This window comes from Pongo abelii, chromosome 20 (assembly GCF_028885655.2).
Source record: "Pongo abelii isolate AG06213 chromosome 20, NHGRI_mPonAbe1-v2.0_pri, whole genome shotgun sequence".
Taxonomy (NCBI): Eukaryota; Metazoa; Chordata; class Mammalia; order Primates; family Hominidae; genus Pongo; species Pongo abelii.
In genome coordinates this window covers 43,327,926-43,346,685 of record NC_072005.2, presented here as the reverse complement: position 1 = coordinate 43,346,685, position 18,760 = coordinate 43,327,926, and the positions used below count along the sequence as shown (strand labels likewise).

The 18,760-nt window shown below is 45.7% G+C and overlaps 1 protein-coding gene, 2 long non-coding RNA genes and 1 pseudogene across 5 annotated transcripts in view; 2 read left to right on the top strand and 2 right to left on the bottom strand.

Moving 5' to 3' along the window:
- Positions 1-372: 372 nt before the first annotated feature.
- On the bottom strand, positions 373-5,097 carry LOC100433922 (IST1 homolog; annotated as a pseudogene).
- Positions 5,098-5,994: 897 nt separating this feature from the next.
- LOC129051958 (uncharacterized) lies at positions 5,995-6,700 on the top strand. The gene is made up of 2 exons (XR_008516563.2): positions 5,995-6,052; positions 6,196-6,700. It is a non-coding gene; the product is annotated as an uncharacterized LOC129051958 (long non-coding RNA).
- A 971-nt stretch (positions 6,701-7,671) lies between these two features.
- LOC129051957 (uncharacterized) lies at positions 7,672-18,721 on the bottom strand. The gene is made up of 3 exons (XR_010138615.1): positions 18,278-18,721; positions 9,273-10,326; positions 7,672-8,668 (listed from the first exon to the last, which is right to left on the bottom strand). It is a non-coding gene; the product is annotated as an uncharacterized LOC129051957 (long non-coding RNA).
- Positions 18,641-18,760, top strand: part of ZNF573 (zinc finger protein 573) — a 48,220-nt gene continuing 48,100 nt past the window's right edge. For all 3 annotated transcript variants that reach the window (XM_054540303.2, XM_003779168.5, XM_054540300.2), the window contains exon 1: positions 18,641-18,755. The gene's annotated coding sequence lies outside the window, so the exon portion shown is untranslated. The remainder of the gene's footprint in view (positions 18,756-18,760) is intronic.

The following is an 18,760-nucleotide window of genomic DNA, read 5'->3' as shown; positions in this document are numbered from 1 at the left end:
AACATTTCACTATTAAGATTCTTCCCTTAATGAACAGGGAAATGGCCTTTGCGCATTAAATGAGAAAAGATACAGAAAACAGACCACATGATTTGGGTACACATTAGATGTTCAATAAATGTGGCCTCTCCCCTTCTATTCTTCTCTGAAAAACCAATTGAATGGTCATATTAGATACAATCCTTGCAAAAGGTTTTGGAAACTTCCATTTTTAAAAAATGGGATGCATATACAGTTTTTGAGAACTGCGATCTACAACTATGAATACTATTTAAGGTTAGACCATAGTCATTTTTCTGTTAATGACGAATTCTTATTATTTTTTGTTTTCCTGATACCTGGTATGCAGCTATTCACAAATTCTTTATAAACATAAATTTTATTATCAGTATAATGTCCAATCCCATGGATGTTGTATGATTTTCTTAACCATTCTCATAATCTTGATCATTAGTTTTCTGCAAAACCATTCAAAGGTATAACACTCTGATTCCGGGTCTAAAGCTCAAGTCTAAATAATTTGAAAGATGGAACCCTGGAAAAATGCAAATTAACAAACATGTATATAAAGTTTCAGGGGGATTGTGGTGCCCTGTATGCCCGTAAAAACAGACAATGGACCCAATGACTAAGAATGCCTATTTTGGGACACTTAAATTGCTGGCTCACTTCCTTCATTTGCACGAACACATCACAACTGAGTTCATATTCCTATTGCTTTTGATCTACAGAAATCCAAAATGGGATGATCCAAAAACTCCTCAAAATAGTGTTTCTGTTTCCCCCTCCAAGGCTACAGGTGCATAATTTCATACACATAACCAGAAGGAAGTATGGTGGGTGAAATCTCCAGTCATCCTTCACTGCAGGTTCTTAGAGTCAGAATTCAAGAAGGCCGTGATTCTTCTTTTTTTTTTTCAGGATCTTTAACTTTATTAAAAGCTACTGAGCTACAGAATACAAACCAACTGAAAACATTAAAGAAAGGCTGCCTGAAACAAGTATGTACAGGTATACTACAGAAGTAAAAGCTGTGTCATCCAATCCCAAAGCCACCCCTGTGGGGAAGGATGACCTTAGCTATGGGCCAAAGGAGTATAGAAGTTATGACATAAGAGTCCCATCCATCCAGGAAAGCAGTGGACAACTACAGCCACATGGGCACCAAAAATTTTTTTTTTTTTTTTTGGGCACCAAAAATTTATCTGAAACTAGTTTTAAAGTTTCCATGAATCAAAGTTTTCAAATGAAAACAGGTACCACTCTTTTCCTGTAGGCTTTCCAGCTCACTACCCAAAAGACTTGAGTACTTCTATTAAGGCAGCTGGAAGCCCACCCTAGACTTGAATGGCAACTTGTCCTTTCTCTGCCAGTAAGGCAATCCAACACAATATGCTACAGGGAAAACAGAATTTCCATGGTGCCACCCTCTAGTACAAAGGAAACAGCACTCAAAGCAAAAGGCCACAGAGGACTCCCTGAGAATCCAGTACAACTAAGCGAGGCCTTCAACTGTCGAGACAAACTTTGCAACTGGATCCCGGTGGGATGGTGCCCCGCGGCGAGGAGTAGTGTATATGCCAATGAGAGGGTCCAGCTTCCAGGAACCGTTACAATGGCGTCCTGAGTCATTTTCTCTCTCCCACTTGCATTCGAGTGCGAAAACACACACCGTGGCCTTGATTCTCACTCACAATCCCCCTGTACAGAGGGGTTTGTTTCTAAGTCTGGAACCTCAACACGAGGCTGGGATGCTTCACGATGTGCTCTTTCCCACTGTCCAGCCATCTTTGGTGGTCTCCCACAGTGCTTTCCCATCCTCTCATGCTCCTGTGGAGGGACCGTGGGACGGGCCAGGAGGAAACCTGGGATCACTCTGACAGGAAACGGACAAGCACAGCTGCCAGGAGCCAGTTGCTCCGGCTTTAATCTCCAGTTGTTAGTCTCAAGATCAACAGAGAACTGGAAAGCAGCAGAATCTGGAGGAGCAGGCAGAGAGCCCAGAGGAGGAGTGTTGTGCTCAGTGACGGTTAACAGATGAAACAGAATTTCATGGAGATTCTTTGTTACAAGGAGAAATTGCTCAGTCTCAACTCCCAGAACGTGAAAGTTGCCTGGTTTAAGAGACCTATATTTTCTTTTTCAGCTCTTCAAACCTCTGGGAAAGATCATCAAAGTCAATTTCTTCAGATGCTGAGGTGCTGGCACCAGCAGATGCAGTTGGTAGTGTGTCTGGCACAGATGGCAACTCTGGTAGGACAAAGTTGTCACAGTTATCCGCAGGTCTGGAAGGAAGCTTTGCAGAGGCTTCTGGCTTGGATCCAGGACCAACAATCTGTGCAGAAGAGATATTCTTATCAGCATTAACGTCATCTATAGATTCATATGATGGGGGAGTTGCTGGTATCTGAGATGGATAAATACTGGGAAAGTCCTGATGAGTCTCCATTGGCAGTCCATTGAAATCTGATGGTCCCTTTGGCAGTGGATATGAGAAAGGCGCATTTGCAGATGGCATGGGCATAGGCATGGGCATTGGCACCATTCCATCAGGTCCACCAACTGGTGCTGTGAACCTACCACCCCCTCCTCTTCCAGGGCCTCCTTTCTTCACATTGTGTCCGGAATTGGTGGGTTCTTGGTCTCACTGACTTCAAGAATGAAGCCGCGGACCCTTGCGGTGAGTGTTACAGCTCTTAAGGTGGCGCGTCTGGAGTTTGTTCCTTCTGATGTTCAGATGTGTTCAGAGTTTTTTCCTTCTGGTGGGTTTGTAGTCTCGCTGGCTCAGGAGTGAAGCTGCAGACCTTTGCGGTGAGTGTTACAGCTCTTAAGGTGGTGCGTCTGGAGTTGTTCGTTCCTCCCGGTGGGCTCGTGGTCTTGCTGGCTTCAGAAGTGAAGCTGCAGACCTTTGCCGTGAGTGTTACAGCTCATAAAAGCAGTGTGGACCCAAAGAGTGAGCAGTAGCAAGATTTATTGCAAAGAGTGAAAGAACAAAGCTTCCACAGTGTGGAAGGGGACCCAAGCGGGTTGCCAATGCTGGCTTGGGCAGCCTGCTTTTATTCTCTTATCTGGCCCCACCCACATCCTGCTGATTGGTAGAGCTGAGTGGCCTGTTTTGACAGGGCGCTGATTGGTGCGTTTATAATCCCTGAGCTAGATACAAAGGTTCTCTAGGTCCCCATCAGATTAGTTAGATATAGTTTCCACACACAGGTTCTCCAAGGCCCCACCAGAGCAGCTAGATACAGAGTGTTGATTGGTGCATTCACAAACCTTGAGCTAAACACACGGTGCTGATTGGTGTGTTTACAATCCTTGAGCTAGATAGAGAGTGCCAATTGGTGTGTTTACAATCCCTGAGCTAGACATAAAGGTTCTCCAAGGCCCCACCAGAGCAGCTAGATACAGAGTGTCGAATGGTGCACTCACAAACCTTGAGCTAATCACAGGGTGCTGATTGGTGTGTTTACAATCCTTGAGCTAGATACAGAGTGCCGACTGGTGTGTTTACAATCCCTGAGCTAGACATAAAGGTTCTCCAAGGCCACACCAGAGCAGCTAGATACAGACTGTCAATTGGTACACTCACAAACCTTGAGCTAAACTCAGGGTGCTGATTGGTGTGTTTACAATCCTTGAGCTAGATACAGAGTGCCGATTGGTGTGTTTACAATCCCTGAGCTAGACATAAAGGTTCTCCAAGGCCCCACCAGAGCAGCTAGATAGAGTGTGGATTGGTGCACTCACAAACCTTGAGCTAAATACAGAGTGCCAATTGGTGTGTTTACAATCCCTGAGCTAGATATAAAGACTCTCCACGTCCTCACCAGACTCAGGAGCCCAGCTGGCTTCACCTAGTGGATCCTGCACCGGGGCTGCAGGTGGAGCTGCCTGCCAGTCCCGTGTGGTGCGCTCGCACTCCTCAGCCCTTGGGTGGTCGATGGCACCGGGCGGCGTGGAGCAGGGGGCGGCGCTCGTCAGGGAGGCTCGGGCTGCACAGGAACCCACGGAGGAGGAAGGCTCAGGCATGGCGGGCTGCAGTCCCGAGGCCTGCCCCTCGGGAAAGCAGCTAAGGCCCGGCGAGAAATCGAGCGCAGCGCCGGTGGGCTGGCACTGCTGGGGGACCCAGTACACCCTCCGCAGCCGCTGGCCCGGGTGCTAAGTCCCTCATTGCCCAGGCCGGCAGGGCCGGCCGGCTGCTCCGAGTGCGGGGCCCGCCAAGCTCACGCCCACCCGGAACTCCAGCTGGCCCACAAGCGCCACACGCAACCCCGGTTCCCGCTCGCGCCTCTCCCTCCACACCTCCCTGCAAGCTGAAGGAGTGGGCTCCGGCCTTGGCCAGCCCAGAAAGGGGCTCCCACAGTGCAGCGGTGGGCTGAAGGGCTCCTCAAGTGCCGCCAAAGTGGTAGCCCAGACAGAGGAGGCGCCGAAAGCGAGCAAGGGTTGTGAGGACTGCCAGCACGCTGTCACCTCTCAACATCATCTGTGAATTCAATATCAATAAGCTCTGTCTCTACCCCAGAAGAAGCTTCTGCCATGACCACAGAGTCAGGTTCATAGGGTACATTGTAATTCTTCGCAATTTCAATCAGGTATCTCTCCACCAGGATTTTGGATGGGGCTTCCACACTCAGCTTGTGCATTAGCCTGTCATTCACAGTTCCAATCTGGTTGGTCCTACACAGCTTGCCATATTCCTTGCTATACTTGGCACAGAGCTGATCAGCAACTATTTTCAACTCAGCCACTTCTGACTGGAGTCGAGGAGCAGCCCAGATCAATGTAGACACAGATTAAGCCAGACCAGAATCTAGTTCCTTCATAGACTGGATAAGGCCAAACCGAGCCAGCAGCAGATCACAGTACAGCTCCAGGATCTCCATGGCCTCCACGAGGTAGTCTTCCCGGATAATGTGCTCCACACGGATCCAAGCTCGTTCATCTTTCCCAGCAGCCAGATAGTCAGCAATCTCCTTCCTTGCTTTCTGGGCCAGTTCCGTTTTTTTTTCTCCAATAGTTTAAGGCGATTTATGACTAATCTCAAATTCACTCTTAAACGCTCAGCTTTAAATCCAGAGCCCAGCATGCTGTGCTGCTCCTCCTAACCGAATTCTACCGTGAACACAGCAGACACCGACTTCAGAATCAGGGTTCACCATCCACGTGATTCTTAAACACGTAAATGAAACTCCAAGAACCAGGAGATGGGGGCGGAGTGTATAACCCTTCCCGGAAGAAATCCTACACAAACCCTGCCTGACCAAACTTTACTCAGGCTCTTACACCTTCTCCTAGGCCCATCTGTACACTTCATTGTAAAATCCAACAATAACAAAGGCCCCTTCTAAGTCAGTTTAGCAAGAACCCTCTGCCCTACTTCATCCTCCACCATCCCCCAGGCGATGATGTCTTATCACCCAGGTCTCTCTCTTCAAAAAGAATCCCAACAGGTGCGTTTAGCCAGAATCCTACTTATCCCAGACATTTCCTCTTAGTATTTTGTCATCCAGTGATCCCTAACCTGCTCCTTGACTATAAATTCCTACTCATTCATGCTGAATTTGGAGTTGAACCCAATCTCTTGTACCCACTGCAAAATCTCACTGCTGTGCTTCCAATACCTATCACAATGATCCTGAATAAAGTCTTCCTTTGCATGCTTTAACGAGTGTGACTGAATATTTTTTCTTTAAAAGAGTCTATCACACCGTCTTCAGGGAATTCCTGCTCTAAGCTTCCCATCCTATCCGTTTCTTCTCACTGGAAAACTTCATCTAAAACTCAGTATCTGATTTCGCGCTTAGATCATTTCTCTGTGGCAGTCATACGAGGCTGAGAGGAGACAGGGAAACTGAGACCCTGACCCACGGGTCAGTGACACCACAGAGCTATAGCAAAGCACACTTTCAAAGGACACTCACTCTATGTCCCGGTCACACAACACACTCACGCACCCTTCTCAGTCTCCACGTCACAAAGGAGACGTTCTCCACCTGTCTCCCTTGAGATAAGCCCCTTCCTTCGCAGCTCCGGCACCCCAGGGCCTGAGGAGGTGGGAGACAAGTCCGCACCCGAGGCCTCCGCGCTCTGAGTGCCTTCTGCAGCTCCACTCTCACCGCCACTCAGGGTCCCACGCGGGCTGCGGGCTGGGGCTGCAGAAGCTCCCGCAGCGACCCGCGCCGCCTTCTTCCTCAGGTGGGACCACGTCACGGGCAGCGCAGAGGTCCGGGAGACGGAGCCAGAGGTCCAAGATTTCTCCGTCGCCCGTAGAACATGTAGTCCAAGACGGAACAGTCAGGACCACAGGCAACCCTGAGAAGTGGAGTCCAGAGTCCTAAAAACCTACAGGAAATACGGATGTGACCACGGGAACCACGCGTCCCGCTCACCGCGCGAGCCCCGGACTCTTGGGAGTGGCCGCCTGGCCTAGGAGTACGCATGCGCAGATCAGCCAAATGCTGGGGCCCCCGACCTGAGGCTAAGGGTGGAGTCACTGCGTTCTCAGGGCCAGTAGGAGGCGAGTCTGGGTGGAACCTGACTCGGGTAAAAGAAAAGGGTTAGGTAAATGGACTCACGTCCTATAGGAGTGACTTAAGTCCCATCACATTCTTCAATACATTATGTTCTTCACCTTTGGACACGAATGCATATGATTAAAAATTTTATTTAAAAACATCCGAAGAAATAAATATTTTCATTATTTTTGTTTTGGAATAGGCTTGTTTGTTTGAGGGACGGAGTCTCACTCTGTTCCACAGGCTGGAGTGCAATGGCGTGATCTCGGCTCACTGAAACCTCTGCCTCCCGGGTTCAAGTGATTGTCGTGCTTCAGCCTTCCAAGTAGCCGGGATTACAGGCATCCGCCACCACACCCGGCTAATTTTTGTATTTTTAGTAGAGATGGGGTTTCACCATGTTGGCCAGGCTGGTCTCGAACTCCTGACCTCAGGTGATCCGCCCACCTCGGCCTCCCAAAGTGCTGGGATTATAGGCGTGAGCCACCGTGCCCGGCTGGCCTGGAACAGGATTTTTTTTTTTTTTTTTGACGCTTTGTTGCCCAGGCTGGAGTGCAGTGGCACGATCTCAGCTCACTGCAACCTCGCCTCCCGGGTTCACGACATTCTTCTGCCTCAGCCTCCCGAGTAGCTGGGATTACAGGAGCCCGCTACCACGCCTGGCTAATTTTTTTTTTTTTTGTATTTTTAGTAGAGACAGGGTTTCACCATGTTAGGCAGGATGGTCTCGATCTCCTGATCTCATGATCCGCCTGCCTCGGCCTCTCAAAGTGCTGGGATTACAGGCGTGAGCCACCACACCCGGCCTTCTTCTTTTTTTTTTTTTTGACACGGAGTCTCGCTCTGTCGTCAGGCTAGAGTGCAGTGGCGTGATCTCGGCTCACTGCAACCTGCGACTCCCTGGTTCAAGCCATTCTCCAGCCTCAGCCACCCGAGTAGCTGGGACTACAGGCGCATGCCACCATGCCCAGCTAATTTTTGTATTTTTAATAGAGACGGGGTTTCACCATGTTGACCAGGATGGTCTTGATCTCTTGACCTCATCATCCCCCGACCTCAGCCTCCCAAAGTGCAGGGACTGTAGGCGTGAGCCACAGCCTCGGGCCTGGAATAGGCTTCCTAAACATAACAAAGGGAAAAAATGTTTTTTAAAATTTAGAACCTTGATATGGTAATTACTTATCTTGGTAGTTATCTATAAACATCCCATATATCTGAATGGTTAAAAAAAAAAAAAAAAAAAGAGTTTAAACAAAACAAAACAAAAAAAAACTTTTTACTTCCCAGGCTGAAGTGCAGTGGCGCGATCTCAGCTCACTGCAACCTCCGCTTCTGGGCTCAAGGCATTCTCCTGCCTCAGCCTCCCGAGTAGCTGGGACTACAGGCATGCGCCACCATGCCCGGCTTTTTTTTTTTTTTTTTTTTTTTTGAGACAGAGTTGCGCTCTTGCTGCCCAGGCTGGAGTGCAATGGCGAGATCTCGGCTTACCACAACCTCTGCCTCCCGGGTTCAAGCTATTCTCCTGCCTCTGCCTCCCAAGTAGCTGGGATTACAGGCCTGTGCCACCATGCCTGGATAATTTTTTTTTTTTTTTTTGAGATGGAGTCTCGCTCTATCGCCCAGGCTGGAGTGCAGTGGCACAATCTCCGTTAACTGCAAGCTCCACCTCCCGGGTTCGCCATTCTCCTGCCTCAGCCTCCCGAGTAGCTGGAACTACAGGCGCCCGCCATCATGCCCAGCTAATTTTTTCTATTTTTAGTAGAGATGGGGTTTCACCGTGTTAGCCAGGATGGTCTCGATCTCCTCACCTCGTGATCCGCCCGCCTCGGCCTCCCAAAGTGCTGGGATCACAGGCGTAAGCCACCGCGCCAGGCCAATAATTTTGTATTTTTAGCAGAGACCAGGTTGCTCCATGTTGGTCAGGCTGGTCTCGAACTCCTGACCTCAGGTGATCTGCCTGCCTCGGCCTCCCAAAGTGCTGGGATTACAGGCATGAGCCACTGTGCCTGGCAGCCCGGCTAATTTTTGTATGTTTAGTAGGTACAGGGGTTTTCCATGTTGCCCAGGCTGGTCTCGAACTGCTGACCTCAAGTGATCCTCCTGCCTCAGCCTCCCAAAGTGCTGGCATTACAGGCATGAGCCACTGCGCCCGGCTAAAAAAAAACAAAAACTTTAGATAAGTGAGTTTGGAAGAAATATTTATAACAGATAAAATGGACAAATAGGTAATAATTCTAATTTACTGTCTCTCTGGCTTAATAAAATATTAGTCAATACCCTAAGAAGAAAGGAACAAAATAAAAATTAGCCATTCACAAATACAAATAGTCAACAAACAAAGTCAAAACCTAAGAACTTGTTGTTGAGCACTTATTTCTTCTCTGAAATTGGCTCTTGAATTTGTTGAACATGCATTGACATGGGATTAGGACATTTTAAAAATATTTTTTAAAGTTTCACTTTTTGGAATTTAAAATTAATCCAAATTATTTAATATTCAACATTTGGAATTTACCAATCAATATTCTATCATTTTATTTTTCACTCTTCAAATAATTCCTTGTTCAAGAGTTTAAAATATTTTTAAAATTAATAGATTCTGCAGGCTGGGCAACATAGGGAGACCCTGTCTCTATAAAAAATTATAAAAAATTATTTTTAAAATACATAGAAAATATGTAATTCTTTAAATATATATTAAGTATAGAAAACATTTTAAATTTTTATTTTTTTTGCCGGATAGTATGGTAAGCTTACGTTTAGTCTGGCAGGAACTTGCAAAACTGCCTTCCACAGTGGCTGTACCATTTTGCAATCCTAGCAGCAATAGATGAGAATTCCTGTCGCTCCGTATGTTCACCAGCATTTGGTGTTGTTGGTGTTTGGATTCAAGCCAGTCTAATAGATGTGTAATGGTATCTCATCGTAGATTTAATTTGAATTCCCTAGTGACATATGGTGTTGACCATCTTTTCAAATGCCTACGAAATGTGCAGGGCATGGTGGCACACGCTGGTAGTCCCAGCTACTCAGGAGGCTGAGGTGGGGAGGAGGATTGCTTGAGCCCTGGAGGTTGGGGCTGCAGTGAGCCGTGATTGTACCACTGCACTCTAGCCTGAGTGACAGAGCGAGACCCTGTCTCCAAAAGATAGATAAATAATTGACTTAATTTTTAGAACAGTTGTAGGTATACAGAAAAACAGAGCAGAGGGCATACTGAGCTCTAATATCCCCCTCACACCATAGTACACACACTTCCTCTATTATCATCTTGTTAGTGTGGTACATTTGTTATGCTTGATGAGCCAATATGGATATTATTAAGTTCATGGCTTATATTAAGATTCACTCTGTGCTGTACCATTCATGGGCTTTGACAAATGCATAAGGACATATGTCCACTATCATAGGGTCACACAGAAAAGTTTCAGAACCTTAAAAATCTTCTGTGCTCCACCTATTCATCCTTCCCTCTGCTCAAGCCTCTGGTGTGTCCGGTATTGGTGGGTTCTTGGTCTCATTGACTTCAAGAATGAAGCCGCGGACCCTCGCGGTGAGTGTTACAGCTCTTAAGGTGGCACGTCTGGAGTTTGTTCCTTCTGATGTTCAGATGTGTTCGGAATTTCTTCCTTCTGGTGGGTTCGTAGTTTCGCTGGCTCAGGAGTGAAGCTGCAGACCTTCGCGGTGAGTGTTACAGCTCTTAAGGCGGTGCGTCTGGAGTTGTTCGTTCCTCCCGGTAGGCTCGTGGTCTTGCTGGTTTCAGGAGTGAAGCTGCAGACCTTCGCGGTGAGTATTACAGTTCATAGAAACACTGTGGACCCAAAGAGTGAAAGAATAAAGCTTCCACAGTGTGTAAGCGGACCCGAGCGGGTTGGCAATGCTGGCTCGGGCAGCCTGCTTTTATTTTCTTATCTGGCCCCACCCACATCCTGCTGATTGGTAGAGCCCAGTGGTCTGTTTTGACAGGGCGCTGATTGGTGCGTTTACAATCCCTGAGCTAGACACGAACGTTCTCCAAGTCCCCACCAGATTAGTTAGACACAGAGTATCAACACAAAGGTTCTCCAAGGCCCCACCAGAGTAGCTAGATACAGAGTGTCCATTGGTGCATTCACAAACCCTGAGCTAGACACAGGGTGCTGATTGGTGTGTTTACAAACCTTGAGCTAGATACAGAGTGCCAATTGGTGTATATACAATCCCTGAGCTAGACACAAAGGTTCTCCACGTCCCCACTAGATTAGCTAGATACAAAGTGTCCCTTGGTGTATTCACAAACCCTGAGCTAGACACAGGGTGCTGATTGGTGTATTTACAATCCCTGAGCTAGACATAAAGGTTCTCCACATCCCCACCAGACTCAGGAGCCCAGCTGGCTTCACACAGTGGATCCCGCACTGGGGCTGCAGGTGGAGCTGCCTGCCAGTCCCCCACCGTGCACCCGCACTCCTTAGCCCTTGGGTGGTCAATGGGACTAGGCACTGTGGAGCAGGGGGCGGTGCTCATCGGTGAGGCTTGGGCCGCACAGGAGCCCACGGAGCGGGTGGGAGGCTCAGGCATGGCGGGCTGCAGTCCTGAGGCCTGCCCCGCAGGAAGGCAGCTAGGGCCCGGCGAGAAATCGAGCGCAGCGCCGGTGGGCTGGCACTGCTGGGGGACCCAGTACACCCTCCGCAGCCGCTGGCCCGGATGCTAAGCCCCTCATTGCCCGGGGCGGCAGGGCCGGCCGGCTGCTCCGAGTGCGGGGCCCGCCAAGCCCACCGCCCACCCGGAACTCCAGCTGGCCCGCAAGCGCCGCCCGCAGCCCTGGTTCCCGCTCCCGCCTCTCCCTCCACACCTCCCTGCAAGCTGAGGGAGCCGGCTCTGGCCTTGGTCAGCCCAGAAAGGGGCTCCCACAGTGCAGCGGTGGGCTGAAGGGCTCCTCAAGTGCCGCCAAAGTGGTAGCCCAGGCAGAGGAGGCACCGAGAGCGAGCGAAGGCTGTGAGGACTGCCAGCACGCTGTCACCTCTCACTGGCAACCACTGAACTTTTTATAATACCATCTGCCTAGTTTTGCCTTTTCTAGTATTCCATATAATTGGAACTATACACTATGTGGCCTTTTTGCATTGGCTTCTTTCACTTAGAAATACGTGTTTAAGATTCCTCCATGTCTTTCCATGCCTTGGTGGTTCATTTCTTTTTATTCCTGAATAATATTCCATTGTATGATTGTTTCAGAGTTAGTTTATGCATTTCCCTATTGTAGGATATCTTGGTTACTTCCAATCTTTGTTGGTTATGTATAAGCTGCTGTCAACATTCATGTGGAGGATTTGAGTGGATATAAGTTTTCAAGTCATTTAGGCATATACCGAAGAATGCAATTGCCAGATCGTATGGTAAGCGTATGTTTAGTTTTGCAGGAATTTGCAAAACTGCCTTCCACAGTAGCTATACCATTTTGCATCCCCAGCAGCAATCAATGAGAGTTCCTGTTGCTCCATATCCTCACCAGCATTTGGTGGTGTCAGTGTTTGGATTTGAGCCAGTCTAATACATGTGTAGTGGTATCTCATCATTGTTTTAATTTGAATTCCCTAGTGACATATGGTGTTGAGCATCTTTTCAGATGCCTATTTTTGCTACCTATATAGCAAAGGGCAGATACAGATGATGAACTGCAGGAAAAGAGCTTACTGTGATGATAGGAAGCTGCAGGCAGAGATGATCTCAGGGTTAATTGGGCATCAACTGTGCCTTCTCCTATCACATAAAATGTGGTCTACCTGAGTTTTGACTGGAAACACAGAATAATACCTGGTTGTCCATAAATATTTCTGACTGAGGCTTCAGGTTTATGTATATTTTAACTGAAAGGTGATATAAACCCAATATATAAACAGGTTGGGGTACAACAGGCAATGACTGTCAGATATGTTGAGAGTCTACACTGAATGGATGGTATCACTAGCTGCCCATGTCTTTCTCATTATGGACTTTCACTTTTCTTTTGCCATACGAAAGGCCACTGAGATAGGCTACATCTGATTTTTCTCCTGAGGGTCTCTATTACTGAGAAATTTCTGTATTCTGGGCTACACTGGGTTGATAATCTATCTATATCATGTGTGTTTGTTCCTTCCCTAAAGTGCTCAGTTCAGCTGCAGTTGTAGAGGTAAATACTACTATGTTTCCATTTTCGAGAGTTGAAGATCTGAGGTCTGGAGAGGTTAGTGTGTAGAAAGTTATGTTGAATAAGTGGCAAGGCCATGTATGTGGCCAGGTCAGATAAGCTGCCTTCAGTTCAGTAAAATCTGAACTTCTACTGGATAATGTCTTTTCATTATAGAAAAGAGGAGAGTGAACTTAGGTGTTTTGTTCAAAATCAATGACTGTAGGAGTTCTTTCAAGATATAATGAAAAGCAATAATTGTCTCATTTTACATTACCTGTAATTATTGCTCACCAGAAATTGATTATTGATGCAGCAACCTTTTATATTCCTTTCTGCTTTATTATGCATGGCCAGGCTTCACTGTAACTAAGAGGTCCAAGATTCAGAAATATCTTTAACTTGCAATGCTTGTTCACAAGTATCCAAGTGAAAAATATTTTGCTCATTAGCCATAGAGACACATATGGCACACTACAGCCAGAGACACAAAATGTGGAAAGAAGAAAGGGCTATCAGAAGTCCTGTGTCTCCTTAAATTTTGTATTTCTATTCATATGCATCTACAATCATAAGGAAGTTGAGAAATGGGAAATGCAAAGTCCTAATCAAAGCATACCCACATTTCAGTTATCTGCATTATTGCACATTTAAATTTATAATGCATACATAGGATTCAATAGGTATAAAAATGTTAAGTAACCTTTTCTCTCATGCACCCCGTTATGAGAGTAGCTCTTTAGAGTCAACATTTTAATTTTGCTGTGCATCCTTTCATAATTTTGTTTTCTTTTTCTTTTTTCTTTTTTTTTTTTTTTTATGAGACAGAGTTTTGCCCTGTCGCCCAGGCTGGGGTGCAATGGCGCAATCTCGGCTCACTGCAACCACCACCTCCTGGGTTCAAGCAGTTCTCCTGCCTCAACCTCCCGAATAGCTGGGATTACAGAAGCGCGCCACCATGCCTGGGTAATTTTTTGTATCTTCAGTAAAGATGAGGTTTCACCATGTTGGCCAGGCTGGTCTCGAACACCTGACCTCGTGATCTGCCTGCCTCAGCCTCTCAAAGTGCTGGGATTATAGGCATGAGCCACCACGCCTGGCTTCTTTTTCTTTTTTGATAGCGACGGGGTCTCACTATGTTGCCCAGGCTGTTCTTGAACTCCTGAGCTCAAGCAATCCTCATGCCTCAGCCTCCCAAAGTGCTGGGATTACAGGCATGGGCAACCACACCCAGTCAAAACTTTTTCTTTTTTTAAATGTATTTTATTCTGTATATTTAAGGTACACAACATGATGTTATAGGATACATATACATAGTATAAAGGGGTTACTATAGTGAAGCAAATTAACATCTCTGTCATCTCACAGATACCCACGTTGTTTGCGTGTGGCAAGGGAAGCTAAAATCTACTCATTTAGCATGAATCCCGGCCTTATTATGTATTTTTTATATGCCTAAAGTATAGTCTGATTTTGCCTGGTTTCTCTCTTACATAATTGGAGTAATAGTCTGTATCCTGCTGCATCTGGCTTCTATTACTCAATATTAAGTATTTAATATTCACATTTAGCATCGATTCTGCATTCTATTAAAACAGTACACCAGCTAGGTGTGGTGGCTCATGCCTGTAATCCCAGCACTTTGGGAGGCTGAGGTGGCCGGATCATGAGGTCAGGAGATCGAGATCATCCTGGCTGACACGGTGAAACCCCGTCTCTACTAAAAATACAAAAAATTAGCCGGGTGTGGTGGCACGCACCTATAGTCCCAGCTACTCGGGAGGCTGAGGCAGGAGAATCGCTTGAACCCAGGAGGCAGAGGTTGCAGTGAGCCAAGATCACACCACTGCACTCCAGCCTGGGCGACACAGTGAGACTCCGTCTCAAAGCAAACAAAGAAACAAAAAACCAAAAGTTAGCCGGGAGAGGTGGTGCACACCTGTAATCCCAGCTACTCGGAAGGCTGAGGCAGGAGAATCACTTGAACCTGGGAGGTGGAGGTTGCAGTGAGCCGAGATTGCGCCACTGTACTCCAGCCTGGGCAACACAGTGAGACTGTGTCTCAAAAAACAAACAAATAAACAAACAAAAAACAGTACACCAGTGTGTATCCCTTCATGGTTGGTGGACATCTGGGTTGTGTTCATTTTTTCAGTTACAAATGACGCCGTTGTGAACATTTTTGTATTTCTATTTGGTTACCAATAGTGTGTATTTATGTACAGTATAAAGCAAGAGGTAAAACCATAGGTTACATGGTAAACATATCTTCAGTTTTACTAGGTATTATTGGTTTCATCCCAATGTTAACACACCAACTGACAGTCTTACAATGTCTGATAATTCCCAAATCTTTGCATTCTTGCTGACACTTAATGTTGTCAAAATTTAAATTTGAGTTTTTTGGTGGGTATGTGTCAATGATTGTAGTATTAATTTACTGGACCTTTTCTTCTCTGTGACAGGCCCTGTCAAGATATATGTGTGGTATGGCAGGGGTAGGATGGCAGGTGTAGGAGCCCTAGAGGTAGCAGGGGCTCTGGAATCCTTCATCATCCTATGTGAAAAAGTTTGTGGCAGTGATTTTTTTTGTTTTGTTTTGTTTTGTTTTGAGACAGAGTTTCACTCTTGTTGCCTGGGCTGGAGTGCAATGGTGCCATCTCAGCTCACTGCAACCTCTGCCTCCCAGGTTCAAGCGATTCTCCTACCTCAGCCTCCCGAGTAGCTGGGATTACAGGCGTGCGCCAACACACCCGGCTAATTTTTTTTATTTAGTAGAGATGGGGTTTCACCATGTTAGTCAGGCTGGTCTTAAACTCCTGACCTCAGGTGATCCACCTGCCTCAGCCTCCCAAAGTGCTGGGATTACAGGCGTGCGCCATGGTGCCCTCATATTTCCTGTATACAGTGGTGTAGCCAGGGTGCAAAGCCACTTCCTAATGATTCTGTGATCTAAATATTATATCTTCTTGCTCCCCTTTAAGATATGTTCATTCCTCCATACAATTAAACAATCTCAATTACTCTTGAGGGAGCATAAAATCCTCACTGTCTAATCATGGGCCCTTCCAAATTATTTGTTGGCTTGTGTTTAAAATATGAAAAAGATAATGTAGATTTTGTTGTATTCTTACTGCTTAATCTGAACAAAATGTCATAGATACCTCCTGGCCTGTTGCTCAACCAAGGAGAGTCACTTGAATAATGAACAAGACTGGAGGGAAACCACATTGATAATTTATCATTACGCTGTCATCACATACATGGAACTCATCAATGATGCTTACAAAAAAATTGGGTCATTTGTGGAAAAGTGCAAAGAGAATATAGGAGATGTCTCAACTGAAGACAAAAAGCTACAGAAAATAATTGCAAAAAAAAAAGTGTTAAGATGTGAACACAAATTCAGAGATTCAGAAGCACAAATGGCTAAGTTAAGGGAAAAAAAGAGTTACCAATACTTTCTTCCTTATGGAGAACAGGATGAATTCTTAAAAGGGCAAGTAATTGTGAGTCTGATATATCTGATGATAATTAGTATTTCTAATGTTGTAAATGGTTGTGAATTTATAGTCACTATTACTATTTCCTTTAGACTAGTGACCGTGAGTTTGATCAACAGAAACACACTGGGTTAGTACTGTTTTCTATGTCTGTTCATCATACTCTGTGTTCAAATAAGTCGATCAATTTTTGTCTTGTATTTGTTTTCATTTCACTTTATTTTAGTTTCTTTGGAACAGGCTCTCACTCTGTTGCCCAGGCTAGAAGTGCAGTCACACGATCACGGCTCACTGCAGCCTCGACTTCTCCAGGCTCAGGTGATCCTCCTGCCTCAGCCTCCCAAGTAGTGGGGACTACAGGCATGAGCCACCCCGCCTGGCTAATTTTTGTATTTTTTGTAGAGACAGCATTTTGATGTGTTGCTCAGTCTGGGCTCAAACTCCTGGACTCAAGCAATCTCTGTCTTGTCCTCACAAAGTACTGGGATGACAGGCATGCACCATGGCCCCAGGCCTGTTTTAATTTTATTAATTGGCTGATTCATTCAGACACATAATTATCAAGTAAAATCTCACTATTTCCTTAGCATTTCCCTTCAATTTAGCTTAGAAAATCTATTCCTAAGTTAATATTTTAAAACATATACAATTAGCCAGGTATGGTGGCGCATGCCTGTAATCCCAGCTACTTGGGAGGCTGAGGCAGGAGAAGCGCTTGAACCCGGGAAACAGAGGTTGCAGTGAGCCGAGATCGCGCCACTGCACTCCAGCCTGGGCGACAGAGCAAGACTCCATCTCAAAAAAAAATGTTTTCTCCAGATCATTTTTACATTTAATTATTCAGTCTGTTTTGACTATACCTTTAAGAATTAAGTAAATATAACTTCACTTCTACACACTATTAGTCAATGTACCTAACACAATTTATTGAATAAACCAGTCCATTCCCAACAACATCAAAAGTAAGTACATTTCCCAATGTAAATTAATACAGCCATGATGGAAAATAATATGGAGATTCATCAGAAACTAAAAATAGAATTACTATATGTTCCAGCAACCCCACCTGTGGGTGTATAGCTAAAGGAATTGAAATCAGCATGCTGAAGAGATAACTGCACTACCATTCACTGCAGCATTATTCTGCATTGGATACGGAAGCAACCTAGGTGTCCAGCATGTTATAAACGGATAAAGAAAATGTTACATATTATATATATTATGTACATAACGTTATATACACATATATGTATATATAAAGGAATACTATTCACTTTTTAAAAAGAGGAAAATTGGCCGGGCACAGTGGCTCATGCCTGTAAATGCAGCACTTTGAGAGGCCAAGGTGGGTGGATCACCTGAGGTCAGGAGTTCGAGACCAGCCAGCTCAACGTGGTGAAACCCTGTCACTACTAAAAATAAAAAAATTAGCCGACGTGGTGGCGCATGCCTAGAATCCCATTTACTTGGGAGGCTGAGACACAAGAATCGCTTGAACTGGGGAGGTGAGGTTGCAGTGAGCTGAGACTGTGCCACTGCACTCCAGCCTGGGTGACAAGAGCAAAACTCCGTTTCAAAATAATAATAATAATAATAAGTAAATAGATTTTTAAAAAATAAATAAATAATAAAAATAAAACAAGGAAAATTCTGTCATCTGTGACAACATGGATAAACCGGGAGGACATTATGCTAAGTGAGAGACGCCAGGAACAGAAAGATAAATACCAAATACCACATAAGTGGTATTTGTGGAATCTAAAAAAGTCTAACTCTTAAGAAGCAGAGAATGGTGTTTACCAGAGACTGAAAAATGGGGAAAAGGGAGATGTTAATTAAAACAGTACAAAATTTCAGTTAGTCAGGAGAAATAAACTTTAGTAATCGATTGCATAGAATAGCAACTACATAAATAATGTGTTGTATGTTTCAAAATTGCTAAAAGTAGATTTTAAATGTTTTCACCACAAAAAAGTGAGGTGATTTAATTAGCTTGATTTAATCATTTCACATTGTAAACATAGATCAAAACAGCATATTGTACTCTATCCGTATATAAAACATACAATTATTATTTGTCCATTTTTAAAAAGTTACTTTTCTCATACCTTATAACAAGGCTGGACTTCCTCAGGGGACACAGAGCAGAGTCCCCGCTCTCGGGAGCTCATACCCGATCCCCCACGCTCGCCCTCGCGGCCACACCTTGAACGCCCTCCCCGACCGGCTCTACACTCAAACATCCCGAGGCTTCGGGCAGCCTCGAGTTCGGATTCCCCTTCTCAGCCTTCTGGGGTCACTGAAACCCTCAGAACTCCGAGGACAAGTCGGACACGCCTTCGCCTCGGCCATCTTCGCCAGCGCAATAATTCTCTGTCTGCACACTCCTGGTAGAGGGAAAACTAAAACCTCCGGGAGCTGGCGTCCGGCGTTGCCTGCAATCTAACCGGGATTTGGGGTTCCGAGCCACTTTTCCCACAAGCCACCGCGGTCATGGAGCTTTAGGCTTAAACTACATTTCCCAGAGGGCAACGGGAACACCCAATCTATGGCTTCCCTTCCGTTTTCGCGTGGTTCTTTTGCAAGGTGGG